A 12,769-nucleotide genomic window follows, 5' to 3' on the forward strand; every position below is an offset into this window, starting at 1 on the left:
TGATTTCTGTGCATTCACAGTCACACCTCAGGACTTCTGGCTCTCATGGCATGACATCGCCGGTATCACCTTGTGCGATGGTTGCTGTGGTGAGACTGGCTCTACTTTCACATGTGTTTACAAACGCGGCCAAACGTGCTCAATGTGGGTCATGTGCCTCGATTACAGCTGTCCTTGAGTGGCTATAAATAGCCAGACCCCAGGCCACCGCCTTGCTTGACTTTGTTCTCCTGCTCCCAAAGGGGCCGCATCTTCTCACTGCGCCTCAGCATATTAGCTTCTTTGATCGATGCCTCCACGCTCTTCTGTTCCAGATGATTCGACTGTTATAGGGCATCAGACTTCACAAAGGTCTGTGGAGCCTAGCCCTTGAGGAAACAGAACCACCAGCTAAGTGCATTGCACGTTAGTTTGTGTGACTCCAACAAAGCAGAACTATCGGAGAGAGTTAGACCCGCTAAACGCGCTAGCACAATGTACTTTTGTGCCACTTTCTGCATGTAGTGGCACAGACACTAGTTTTTTCCAGTTGTGATTGTTTTATGTAAATGTGACAATATTGACAGCTCAAAAGCACTAACAGTGCATGTGGTACTTATACGATTGCACTTCCTGCTACGAGTCCAGAGAGGGCCTTACGTGCTTGGAACTTCTTTGATGGACTACTGAATTGAGTGAGAGAGAGTGAATCATCCGAGTGACTTCATGATTTCATATCTGAGCATACAAAGAAAGGTGTTTTTTATGAGCATATGTCCCCGCAGTTTAAGGTGATCACTATATTTCTAATGTCACCACATATCTAGTCTACCTTGATTTTGTCATGTAAGCACATTACTAATGTATGCACCTTTTATTCACCAGTCAAATACAGATTTACTGAGCACTGCCATATTGTGCTCCTTCTCAGAACACTGATTGATGGTGCACTAACTCATTGCACTCTCAAAGACTGTGTGACCGGCTGGACCAAGCGTCAAAGTGTAGCAGTGTTTTATGTTTCTCTGTCTTCCAATTCCTCTTCCCTTTTAGGAAACCCTCCAAAGCTCCTGTGAGAATCCAGTAGTGTCAAGAGGTGTTCTGGGAGGTCGAGGGAACATTCATCTCCCCTGCAGGCGGCCTGCCATTCAGGTGAGTGGCAGCGACTTGTATGTCAATGAAATATTACATTGAATATTAATAAATTACTTTTTTTGGTACTTTTTGAAGTTTTCATTTTTATGTATATTTTAATATATTTATTATGGATATTTTTGTAATTTCTTTTCTAAGGGGTACAGGATGGGAAGATGTTAATGCTGGCATATTATGTTAAAGAAGTGTTTTATATGTGATTGATTAATTGATTTATTAATTATTTTTAATTTTCTGTTAATTATTGTGCAGTTTTTATTAATTATTTCATTTGTTTGTGATTTTGACATGTTATTTTTGTTTTTATCAGTATTCATTTACGTTAAATACGTTTTCATTTATTTTAAATTATTGTAATTTCTTTGTAATTAAGTAAGCCATTGTAATTGTAGGTAATTTTATTTGTTTGTTTTTTACATTTTTAAATTAGATTTTAAATGTGTTTCTATTTTTTATTATTGTAGTATTATTTTCCAATGCACTAGAGATGATTATATTTTATTGTGTATTACAATAATTCTAATAAATAATTTGAACTTTATAGTTATATATAATTCTTTCAAAGTCCAACACTTTCCCTACTCTTGTTAGACTGGAGGTGGCTAGATTTACTATTCCCACTTCAAAATCCAATGCTTTAACTACTGTTGCTTAGACTAGAGTGGGAAAACCTCTGAAGTCCAACTTTTTCTCTACAGTTGCTTAGAGTGGAGCTTTAATATGTATTACATTTTTGTTATTGTTATTTTCTTTTAAACATTTTATGTTTAGGCATTTTGTATGTTATTTGTATAAAATGTTTATTTAGTAAATGTCTTTGCTTAATAAATGTTTTATATACAGGGGCCAATTACGATGTCGGTCGGAAAGCCTCCGACTGCTAGTCAGAAGCTTTCCGACCGTGGTTGGAGGCTTTCTGACTGACACAGTCCGTTTGCAGTCCAACCGCCGAATTAGGATGTCGGCAGTCGGAGCGTGAACTGATTGGTCATTCCGACGCAGTTCCGACCGGCTCTTGGAGCCTTCCGGCCGTTCAGAGCCGCACCGTAATCCCCTATGGACGGTGTTTCCACCTTCGAGATTGCGATGCTGGTTTCACACAGCCTTTCCATGCTGGCCTGTCCGACACGGAAAGGCTTTCAGAAAGCCACGTTGAGGGTCCCCTTACCTCCACCGCCTATGGTTGTTGGCTGAGGAGGTTCCTAGGGTGCCCCCCAGAAGATTCATGCACAGGATGCAGGGCTTTACACATACCCCCATTTCTTTATGGTAGCCTGTATTATGACTGGCTTATGGTTGTTACACAAGCTCCCATAGAGAAATGCGAGTATCCATCTGAACAGTGTTCGGTTGCATCGTAATCAGGTGGTTGGAACTGCCGACCGGAGGTCGGACGGTCCCGAGACCGAGATGGCGCCGGTCAGAGGCAACCTTGACCTACATCGTAATAAACCTCAATGTGTTTTATTTAATATTTATTATAATTTTGGAAAATGTGTAAAATATTAAACTATTCTCTTATTTTACATAGTTTTTGTTTCTATATTTAGTGTACAGTATAAATAAATACAATGTATTTTAATGTGTTTCTTTAGAACATTTTCGCTAAAGAGTTTTTGGGCACAATATTTCTGTCACTCAATATTTTTGATCATGATATTCTGCTAGTGATCTGAACAGTCATGTCAGATTATTAAGATGTGTTTTATTGTGTTTAAACCCCATTGCAATCTGTAGACACCATTCCGATCCAGTTTCTCTGTTTTCTCTCTTTTCCCATTTCTCTTTCTCCATTTGTACTATTTTTGAACATGTTAAATTGTGTGTGATCAGTGGTAGTTGCATTGAGAGGTGAAAGAGTCCATTGCGCCCATTGGATCTAGTCTTTCACACCACAGTGGTGTTTAATATAAACAATCTCAGACTATCCAAAGCACGAAGCACTCTTTTAGCACATAATAGGTCCTAAGTCCTCCCACCTCAATTTTGTCAGTCACTTTGAATATTTTACTTTTTTGCCAAATGTAATCTTTGATCCACACGTGCTATTGGATGTCTGCCTCGACTATAATTCATATTGCACCAGTAAATGGCGGACAACATGACTGTACTCCTACAAACTACAGCACCAAAACACTGGATATCCTCACATGCACTTTACTCAAAGCACACTAAGGCACGGTGAGTCTGTGGATTTTCAAAATCTAAATTATGTTAAAACAAATTCACAAATTGTTCGAGCTTTTATTACACAAACGTTGCAAAATTTGGCATTACACAATTATGCCAAGAAGCAGTTTCAGCTCGCACCAGTCTCCTCCAAGTATCTTGTGTGGCTTATTTTGGTAAGGTATGCTTTTACACAAAAATTATTTATAGAGATATTGGCGAATGCCATTTTACAACATTCACATAATTTTAGGTAATCACATAATTTTCAAGAAATGTTATGAAATTACGAATTTTATAATTGTGCGTAATCCTATGCACTGTCCCACAATTTGACTACAATGCCATGGAATATGTGGGAGTGAGTGCTCACTGTTCACAGATAAAAACAGATTAGCTGTATGTTAGGAGTCATTCCAGTGGGTTAACAACACAAGATGCTAACAAGAAATGCTGTAGCTGAGGGCAGGAGCCTGGGCTGGCTTTAGGTGGTAAGACCAGTGCATCCACAACTGGCGATGACCTTGGGGGGCGCTGTGTTTAGAAATAGCTATGGGTTTACAAGCACTTGCAGCAGAGTTTCCTGTGTATCCTGCAGATTTCAGGGAACAATAACAAGAAATGCCAAGATAGCTGGTGATTAATGTTCCAGCTGGAGAGAGATCAGAATGTTGTTTAGTGGCAGTTTGACTGATCATAAAGTAGAGGAGAAATAACGCCTACTATGCAGATCACAGAACTGTATATTATGTGGATAGCTCAGTGGGTTAATGCTTTTGTCACATAAATGATTTTATTACTTGCAATTCATAAGTTACAAGCCAAATATATCCTAGTGACTTATGAACTGTCATGAAAGTGTTGCATGCAAACTGCATAGCATTCATTAGAACGTTATGTGATTTTTAGGTATTGCTTCTCTATCTAGTCCTAAAGTTGCTGAAAAGGGTTAGTCTGGGTGCAAATACATTCTTATTAGTGAAGTCAACCCCAAACAATGCTTGAAAACGAAAATAAATGTATGTGTGAAAGAGGGACTATGGAGAGATGTGGGGTTCTGATGGAGGGTGATAGTGAGGGAATCCACGGAGAAGGAGGTAATAGGGTGCAACGAAAACAATTGTCGCACCGGGCACCACCAGCGCTAAAGCCAGCCCTGCTTGGAACATCTACCCTGGAGTGTACAACTGAAAGGAAAGGTGCTGGGCAATGGTCTACTGAGGCATACAGAGTATCATGCTGTTGCAGTAGATTCTCTGTGCCACAACACCACTGTGGTGTGAAAGACAGTATGCAGTTGATCTCCACACACGCTCCTACCATCTAGATAAAACCTTCATTGCTATGAAGTGATAAGTAAAAAAGAAGTCAAATTTTACTGAACTTTTAAAGGATAAAGGTGCCACATAGAGTGGAAAGGAAGGGCGACCAGGTGGTGAGGAGAGAGGGGCAGAAATGAGTCTAAAGAAGGCGGTAGGAACGTTCAGTGCTGGAGCGTCTTACTCAATACAGTATCCTCAGGTTACTGCATCTGTCTCGAGAGGAGTGCTGGACTGATCCAGCATGGGCGGCCTTAGGCATGTGCAAGCTGTGCACCTGCACAGGGCCGCCAAACCCCAGGGGCCGCCACGCCAATATATATCCTTAATATAATAATCCTCTGAGGATGGATACACATTTGCGTTGGTGCCCCTGGTAGGGATTTGGCGACCTCCGTCTCTGTTCCACCTTCCTGAGCTTCGGGGGGGGGCTCCTCCCCGCCTGGACCTCCTCTTCCGGGGCCCCCTACCTATGATCCCTGCCCAGCAGAGCCGCCATGAGCCTAGAGTTTCCCCTGGATCCAGCCTTTTTAAAGGTGCATTCCACTGTATGAGGTGTAAGGAAAGAGATTGAGGGACAGTTCTAATATCTAATGAATGCAAACGGTGATAGTATAGTCAATGGAATCTTAACACAAAAATGGAAGCGTCTGCTCTTCCAAAGTCAGCACAGGTGGCAACCCTGGTCGTAGCTTCCTGGTGCTCACTTTCTTCTCCAACCAATTAGTAATCACTTTTCACATGGTTTAAAATAATTAATGAGTTGTTCATGAAGTAAAAATAAATGCTTTCTTACTTTAGGCGAGCTTTTCAGTTCTCAGGTTTCCAGTTAGTATTTGACCTCTTGGACTAAAACAACATTTGTCAAAAACATTTGTTTTACAGTCTATATTGTGTCACGCTACAGAGCTCTTATCAAGTACTGTCCCCTGCTTACAGAGGTTGACTAATATTGTGAAAGCAATAAAGATAAGTTGGTCACAGACTTTAAGGTGCTTCTCGGAGCTCTTTGCGCTGAGCGTGGAGGAAGAACAGCATGCAACACGATGCTTGCCTTATAAATCTATGAAAATGTAAAAGAATTTTCAATTTTAAAGGAGTAACACGAGCCTGAACTTACTTCAAAAGTCATTTAAGGTAAGATCCTTTCACACTTAGATGTTTGCCTGATTACGAAACATATTTATATAAAGGTTCAGTCTGGTCGATTTTCGGTCTTTCATGTCTGTATGTACTGCCACAGGGCACGGAAGTGGGACTTTTTTCTACGATTTATGAAAGTTAGAAACCTTGTCTACGTCTTTTTGTTCATGGAGATGACCAGAATGGGCAGTGAATTTGACCGCTGATTTATGAATAGTTGCAAATAAAAAGAATTGAATGTCATATTTTCTACATCCCTATTTTTGTGAGGGGGACTCTTCTTGAATTTGGCGTCTGAAATAAAGTACTCTCCAACAACCTCACATGATATTGGAGGATATTGAAACGTCATAGGATTCACATAAATCTATGTCTAGTGGCAGAATTTCTGGCCACAGAAGTGGTCACTGAAGATATATCTAAAAAGGAGAGTGGTACATTATAAGCAATTAGAATTGTTTGTACCTTTGCCTCAAACACTTACTTGCATTGCAAACATTTAAATGCCGATGCATACTTTAACTTGTACTGATACATATTATTACTGAATGGCAATGTCGTTTTTACATTAACCTAAATAGCACATAGGTTCTAGTATGCCTATTAAGTTTCATGTATTTCCTGTGCAAAGAAGGTATTTTATTTAATGTTGTACAACTGCCCCTTTTCTGCATCATTCGGTAAGCGTAGCCTCGTTTTGAGGATTGGCAGCACGAAGCTTGGTTTTGAGAAGGGAGTGGTAGTGTTTGTGTCTTCCATGATTATTTTCGAGGACCTCCCACGTTTTTTTTCGTGAGAAGATTCTGCCACCTGCTCATGATTTATTTTCTCTTAAGTAACTTTTATTTGGTAAATTTACCGTTAATGACTCCCTGAATTCGGGTCATTGGTCTTTTGTTCCATAAGGTTCAAGAGAGCTTATGCTTAGTCGATTTGTAAAATAGATGTGGAATTTATGGTGTAGAAATAAGAATATAGATTGTACTTTGCAACATATTCTGCGTAGAATTTAGGGAAATATATTTGCACCATTTTGCTGCTTGTGTAGTACCGAATAAGTCAAAGAGTTTCTGCTTCATTTCATACTACAGGAAAGTTTTTGCACTAGAACCAAAATTTGTGTTTTTCTTATAAGGCATTATATATGAGTATTATAGATTTTTTTTGTACAAGAATAACATATACAGTAGGTAACAAAATGTTATGGGCTGGTGAATATTAGGCTGCATTGAATTCCACTAAGAAATGTATTTTGACTACCTTTGTACTCTGTCATTGCTCACAAATTGCAAACTGTGTACTTACAGTAAATGCTAGTTGTGAAGGTTTAGGGACAAGGTTGCAAGGGGAATGAAAAAAGTGTGGCATTTGACTCCAAGCCTCTAAGTGAAGAGTAAAGTAGATGTTTTAGAATGAAGCATCAGCTTGTGCCTGCAGTAACACGCCTCTCGGGAAAATCCTACATGGCTCATAAACCTTAATTGCAGGGGTCCCCAAACCGGTCCTGGAGGGCCGGATCCATGCCAGATTTTTAAAATAACTACATGTATCTCAATGGGGATATCCAAAAAATCTGGCATGAGCCATGCAGAATTTTCCCTAGAGGCGTGTTACTGCAGTCACAAGCTGATGCTTCATTCCAAAACATCTACTTTACTCTTCACTTAGAGGCTTGGAGTCAAATGGTACTTGGAAGGCCTCATCAAGACTAGAATGCACTCTTACTAAGCTATCGAGGGCAATTTTAAAGAATATAAATTCCCGGAAGAAGCAGTGTTAGAGTAGAATGATGATGGTTGTTCATTGAAGATCCGTCAATTGTCAAGGATTAAGTTTGGTCCTAAGAAGGAATATCATATCAGCTAAAATATATACACATCTACAATAATAACAACAGGAGCAACACCAGAACACGTCTGCTTCCCCTAATAATAATAATAATTATATATAATTGGTTAGGGGTGTCACTTTTCACTTTTTCAAAGTTTTTATGGAAGGAGATGTGGTGTGTAGTATTGCTGTATGTATCAATGTTTTATCTCTTGTTCTTTGTCCATCCTTCATCGCCTGAATCTGGCTGGTTGCTCCAAGCCTCAGAGAATGTATGATTTTGGATCTGGATTGCATAATGTATCCCATTCTGTTCCAAACTACATGGTCCACCCTTGACTATTGGCCACTTGGGGTAGAGGGTGGGTGGAGGCAGAGTGGATTCTTTGCTTTAAAAGATCTTCTCCTCAAAGTCATAGATTTTCACAGTATAGGTTTGATGGTTTTGTTTGCAGACAGAGCTCTCTGCAATGTACTGCTTTACAGACCTCCTCTCCTCTCTTCCTTATGGTAATCAAGTTTAAGTGAGGGATTAATTTTGCTTACGTTCATGCAACACGCGTCGCCACACTTGTCTGTAGCGTGTGCTGTTCTTTCATGATTGCTCACTCTGCACAGGACCCTGGCCATGATTTTTATTGTCAGTTATCAGGGTACGAAGGCAGGCATAAAACGTGTATAGTAGTTGGTTCAAGTAGGCGTGCGGTGATGTCTGTTATTCTGAATAGTTGGTTGGCAATTTAAACCTTTTCCAAACACACATTAGATGGGAAAACCTTGGGGGAAGAAAAAGTCACCGTGTTCTGAACTCTCCATGATATTTTTACTGTTTAGGTCCTACTCACAATTGCCTGCCTGCAGCTTTTGCTTTTCCTGATTCCTTGGTCTACGAGAAACTGCTTGAATGGTGTACCGAGTTGCTGTTTTACCCGGCAGAAGTATAGTGTGCTACAGGCGTTTATAACAGTGGCTATTAAATGGAATTACACTCATTTTCAGATATGAACATGAGAAAAATGGAAACATTCACACATTATCCAGGATTTCTTAAGCAAAATTAATAAGAACGTGTTGCCTTTATTCCCTGGACTTATTTCATTATTGAAACACCGGCTTCAAATATTTGGCTTTTTATGCAGGGCTCCCCATTTAGGATAAAAATAGCGCCATGTTTTCTGGAATTTTAAGATCAAATGTAACGTTATTATTGAGATGTGTCATTCTGCGTTTGCATGGCTCTCAAATACATGCACATCTGCAGGGAAGAGGGGCAAATTGACGTTTTTTCATGCAAGATACCCGAACTAAAAACGCGAGCAAGGACTGAAAACACTCAGAGTTCTTGGTCTATACAAGGGTATGTCAAATATATTTTACTGGGCATCTCCAGCACACCGGGCACTCTTATGCGAAAAAGCCATGAATCCATTGCCTCTGTAGCAAGAATAAAATATATGTATTACTGCTCATCCCCATTGTGGTAATCCATACTTACAGGTACATACACTTTCAAATGTGCATGTATTTATATATACATTCAAATGAGTACGTAACATTTGATCAAACTAGTGAATCTGAAGTGAGCTGTTTTTATAAAACTGTAACTTTAATTCAGCCAGCCAACTCTATTATACAGCCCCTTAGATAGCAGCACACTGAATAGAGACAGCTTTAGATGAATTGATCCAACAAGTGGGAACAATCACCAGTGCCGTTTTATTTGAAGAAGAGGAGGAGGTGAGAAAAAGATAGAGAGCTTTGTGAGAATGCAGAGGTCACTAATATTTTAGATTTAAAAGAATTAGCATATGTGATTTAGTGCGAGATGTACAAAAATTAGGAATTGCGATTCATACCGAGTCGCGATTAGGAAATCACAATTTGCGATTTCTAGTGGGTCGCAAGTCATCCTATGGTGACCTATATTAATGAGGTAGATTGCAGTTTGCGACCTATTTGGAATGGTAGCCTTCACAGGGATTGTGGATTGCTGGAGTCAGCAGACCAACCTGTCTGTGTTTGCTTTTTAATAAAGCATTTTTTTTAAATTGCCTTCCGTTTTTGTTAAAGGGAAATAGATGCATTTCAAAAACTAAACATGAAACATTTAAGTTTCAATTTCTAAGATTAGGCAGTGTTCCTTGTTCTTAAAAACTATTTTTTTAAACATTCTTAAAGGGGAAGGGGTCCCCATTTGCCAATCGTTACAACTGCCTTTCAGTAGTCAATACAAAAATATATGTTTTGCAACTGGAATTCAGTCACAAAACAATTATACATACCACTGAGATTCAGTATTTGGAATGTGCCCCCTAAACATGCCCTTTCCAAATACCAAATCACAATTCCAAACACCGATCTTTTCTAAGGTCATTTTTACTACCCTTGTGAACTGGAACCCGGTGAGGGGCAAACCATTCTTGTGAACCAACACCCTATCGTCGTCTATTCGAGGCCTGGCTTGCATGTACTCTCTCATCAGCCTAACTGGGCAGTAAGACTCTCCCTCCACTCTTCCGAGTTGTAGCCAAGTCCCTTTCCCTTAAGGATCCGTTTTCGACTTCCGAACTCTGAGTCTCAGGACATCTGCAGACTCTATAATGTCCGTGAGCCTTAAACCTCCCTCCCTATCTGTCTTAGAGGCCGGGAGTAACTCTGAGATCCGTAACGCTCCACAAAAGGCTAACATGTATGCCACCCTAAATAATTGAGTCTCGTACGGGGAAAAACAAACGAGCTGTAACGTCTCTAAGATCTTTACCAACTTCCCTACGTCTATGGGCCTCCTGGAGTCCTTCGCACCTGGCGTTAAACGTTCCCACCCCTTAACGGCTCTTCTCACCCTCTGGTCTTTCGTTGGGTCGGTAACATCTTTTAACCCTGCATAAAATGCTAATGCTGATAATTGTCTTTTCATAAAAGCCACTGATTTCCCTGACTGCTTTTGCTGTACTAGAAATCCTAACACACTCTGAGATATGAAAGCATCTACTAGGCCCGGACCCCTTAAGTATATCTTATAACATTCCCAAGACTTCTGATACATACACTTAGTCTTGGGGGCCAAGGATGCCGCTATCAACTCGGAGGCTGTGGGGCACCAAACTTCCATAGCTCCGCTGGGAAAGTTGTCATTGTCTTCTCTGCTTGCGGCCAGTGCGCACGGAACTCTGTCAACTTAAAACGAGATAACGCATCAGCCGCCTGGTTCTCAACCCCAGGGACATGCCTCGCAGTGAAATGTACATTGTAACGTAAACATTGCAATATTAGCTCCTTTAGAAGACGGAGCACCCATGTGCAGGTTGCTCTCTGGTTATTGATCACCATAACTACCGACATGCTATCTGACCAGAAAACAATGTGTCTGTTTGCGAGCATATCCCCCAACAAATTCAACGCCACTACTATAGGGAACAGTTCTAGGAAAGTGACGTTACGGGTCAAATCTTGTTCTATCCATTCTTCTGGCCAATGCTGCATTTGTATTTGTATTTGTATTTAATTTATTTATAAAGCGCTAACAATCATCCTAGGTAGGATATCACGGCGCTGAGGTTTGGTGCTGAGGGGTACGGTAACCGCATTGATTACTGATTATTCTGGTTTAGGGAAGAGTAGTGTCTTTAATTGTTTCCTAAATGATAAGAGACATTCTGTCAGTCTGAGATTGGGAGGTAGTTCATTCCACTTGGTTGCAGCTAGATGAGAGAAAGCCCGCTCTCCCATCCTGACAGTCTTCACGTGGGTAGTGTTTGCTCTTCCTGCAGTTCTGGATCGAAGGTTCCTTGATGGTCTATGGAATTTGACTTTATTGTGTAGAATGGTAGGGCCTGTATTGTAAAGTACCTTGTGTGTGATACACAGTAATTTGAAGTTGGCTCTTTGTCGCATTGGGAGCCAATGTAGTTCTCGCATGCAACTTTTGGCCGAATCATATCTCTTCTTATTGCATACAGCCTTTGCAGCGGCATTTTGCACTATCTGCAGTTTAGAGAAAAGATAGTCTGCCATTCCAACAAACAGAGAGTTGCCGTAGTCCAGTCTGCTCATCAGCAGCGACTGGACCAGGGTCTTCCTACACTCAGTCGGAATCCAGGGGAAGACTCGTCTGAGCATTTTCAATAATGCAAAGCCTCTGCCACAGACAGTGGAGACATGTGATTTCATGGACAGAGCACTGTCCAATACCACACCCAAGTTTTTCGCTTTTATGGTAGGATTTGGGGGCAAGCCCAGGTTACTTGGCCACCAGCTGTTGTCCCAGAGCTGGGGATTTTTGCCAAACAGGAGGATTTCTGACTTGTCTGCATTTAATCTCAGACAGTGCTCTTGCATCCAATTGGCCAGCTCAGTCAGGCATTTTAGTAGTCGAGTTTTAGGATCATCTTTCTCATCAATGGTGACCATCAGCTGGGTGTCGTCAGCATAAGAACACATTTCAACACCCCACTTTCTTCCAATGGCTGCCAATGAGGAAACAAATACATTAAACAGGGTTGGGCTTAATGAAGCCCCCTGAGGAACCCCATATTTAATGTTTCGCTGGGGAGAAATGAAATCACCCAGACACACTGATTGTGTTCGATCCGCCAAAAAGGATTGTAGCCATCCCAATGCCTGGTCTCGAATACCTTTCCCTTCCAGGGCTTTTAGTAGTTGGTCGTGTGGTACGGTATCAAAAGCCGCCGATAAATCCAAGAGTATCAGGACGACTGTCTTACCCTGATCCACCTGGGCCCTGATATTATCCGTCACCGCCAAAAGTGTTGTTTCAGTACTGTTGTTCGCCCTGAAACCTGTCTGAGAGACATCCAACAGTTCATTGGCTTCCAAATAAGTGGATAGCCGTCTATTGACCAGTTTCTCCAGCACTTTTGAGAGGTAAGGTAACTGGGATATTGGTCGATAGTTGGCAGGGTTGTTTACATCTAATCCTGCTTTTTTTACTAGTGGGGTGACTAGGGCCTGCTTCCAAGATCCTGGAAATTTAGCAGAGCATAAGGAAAGATTGAGTGCTTTCGTTACGGCAGGGCAAATTACAGGGGTTAGCTGAGAAAAAATGTGGTGCGGACATGGATCTAGTGAGGATCCTGACTTAACTTCGAGCATGACTTTGCCTACCTCGGCTTCTGAAAAAAGGCCAAAACTTGAACAGGTAACTTGAGTTGTGG

At 41.0% G+C, this 12,769-nt stretch overlaps 1 protein-coding gene across 2 annotated transcripts in view; it reads left to right on the forward strand.

The window, feature by feature from the left end:
* Positions 1 to 5,598: 5,598 nt before the first annotated feature.
* Positions 5,599 to 12,769, forward strand: part of LOC147711182 (neutral ceramidase-like) — a 379,859-nt gene continuing 372,688 nt past the window's right edge. Inside the window, exon 1 of one of the 2 annotated variants that reach the window (XM_086921969.1) lies at positions 5,599 to 5,759. The gene's annotated coding sequence lies outside the window, so the exon portion shown is untranslated. The remainder of the gene's footprint in view (positions 5,760 to 12,769) is intronic. The other variant, XM_086921970.1, reaches the window with a different exon arrangement.

This window comes from Lissotriton vulgaris, chromosome 5 (assembly GCF_964263255.1).
Source record: "Lissotriton vulgaris chromosome 5, aLisVul1.2, whole genome shotgun sequence".
Classification (NCBI taxonomy): Eukaryota; Metazoa; Chordata; class Amphibia; order Caudata; family Salamandridae; genus Lissotriton; species Lissotriton vulgaris.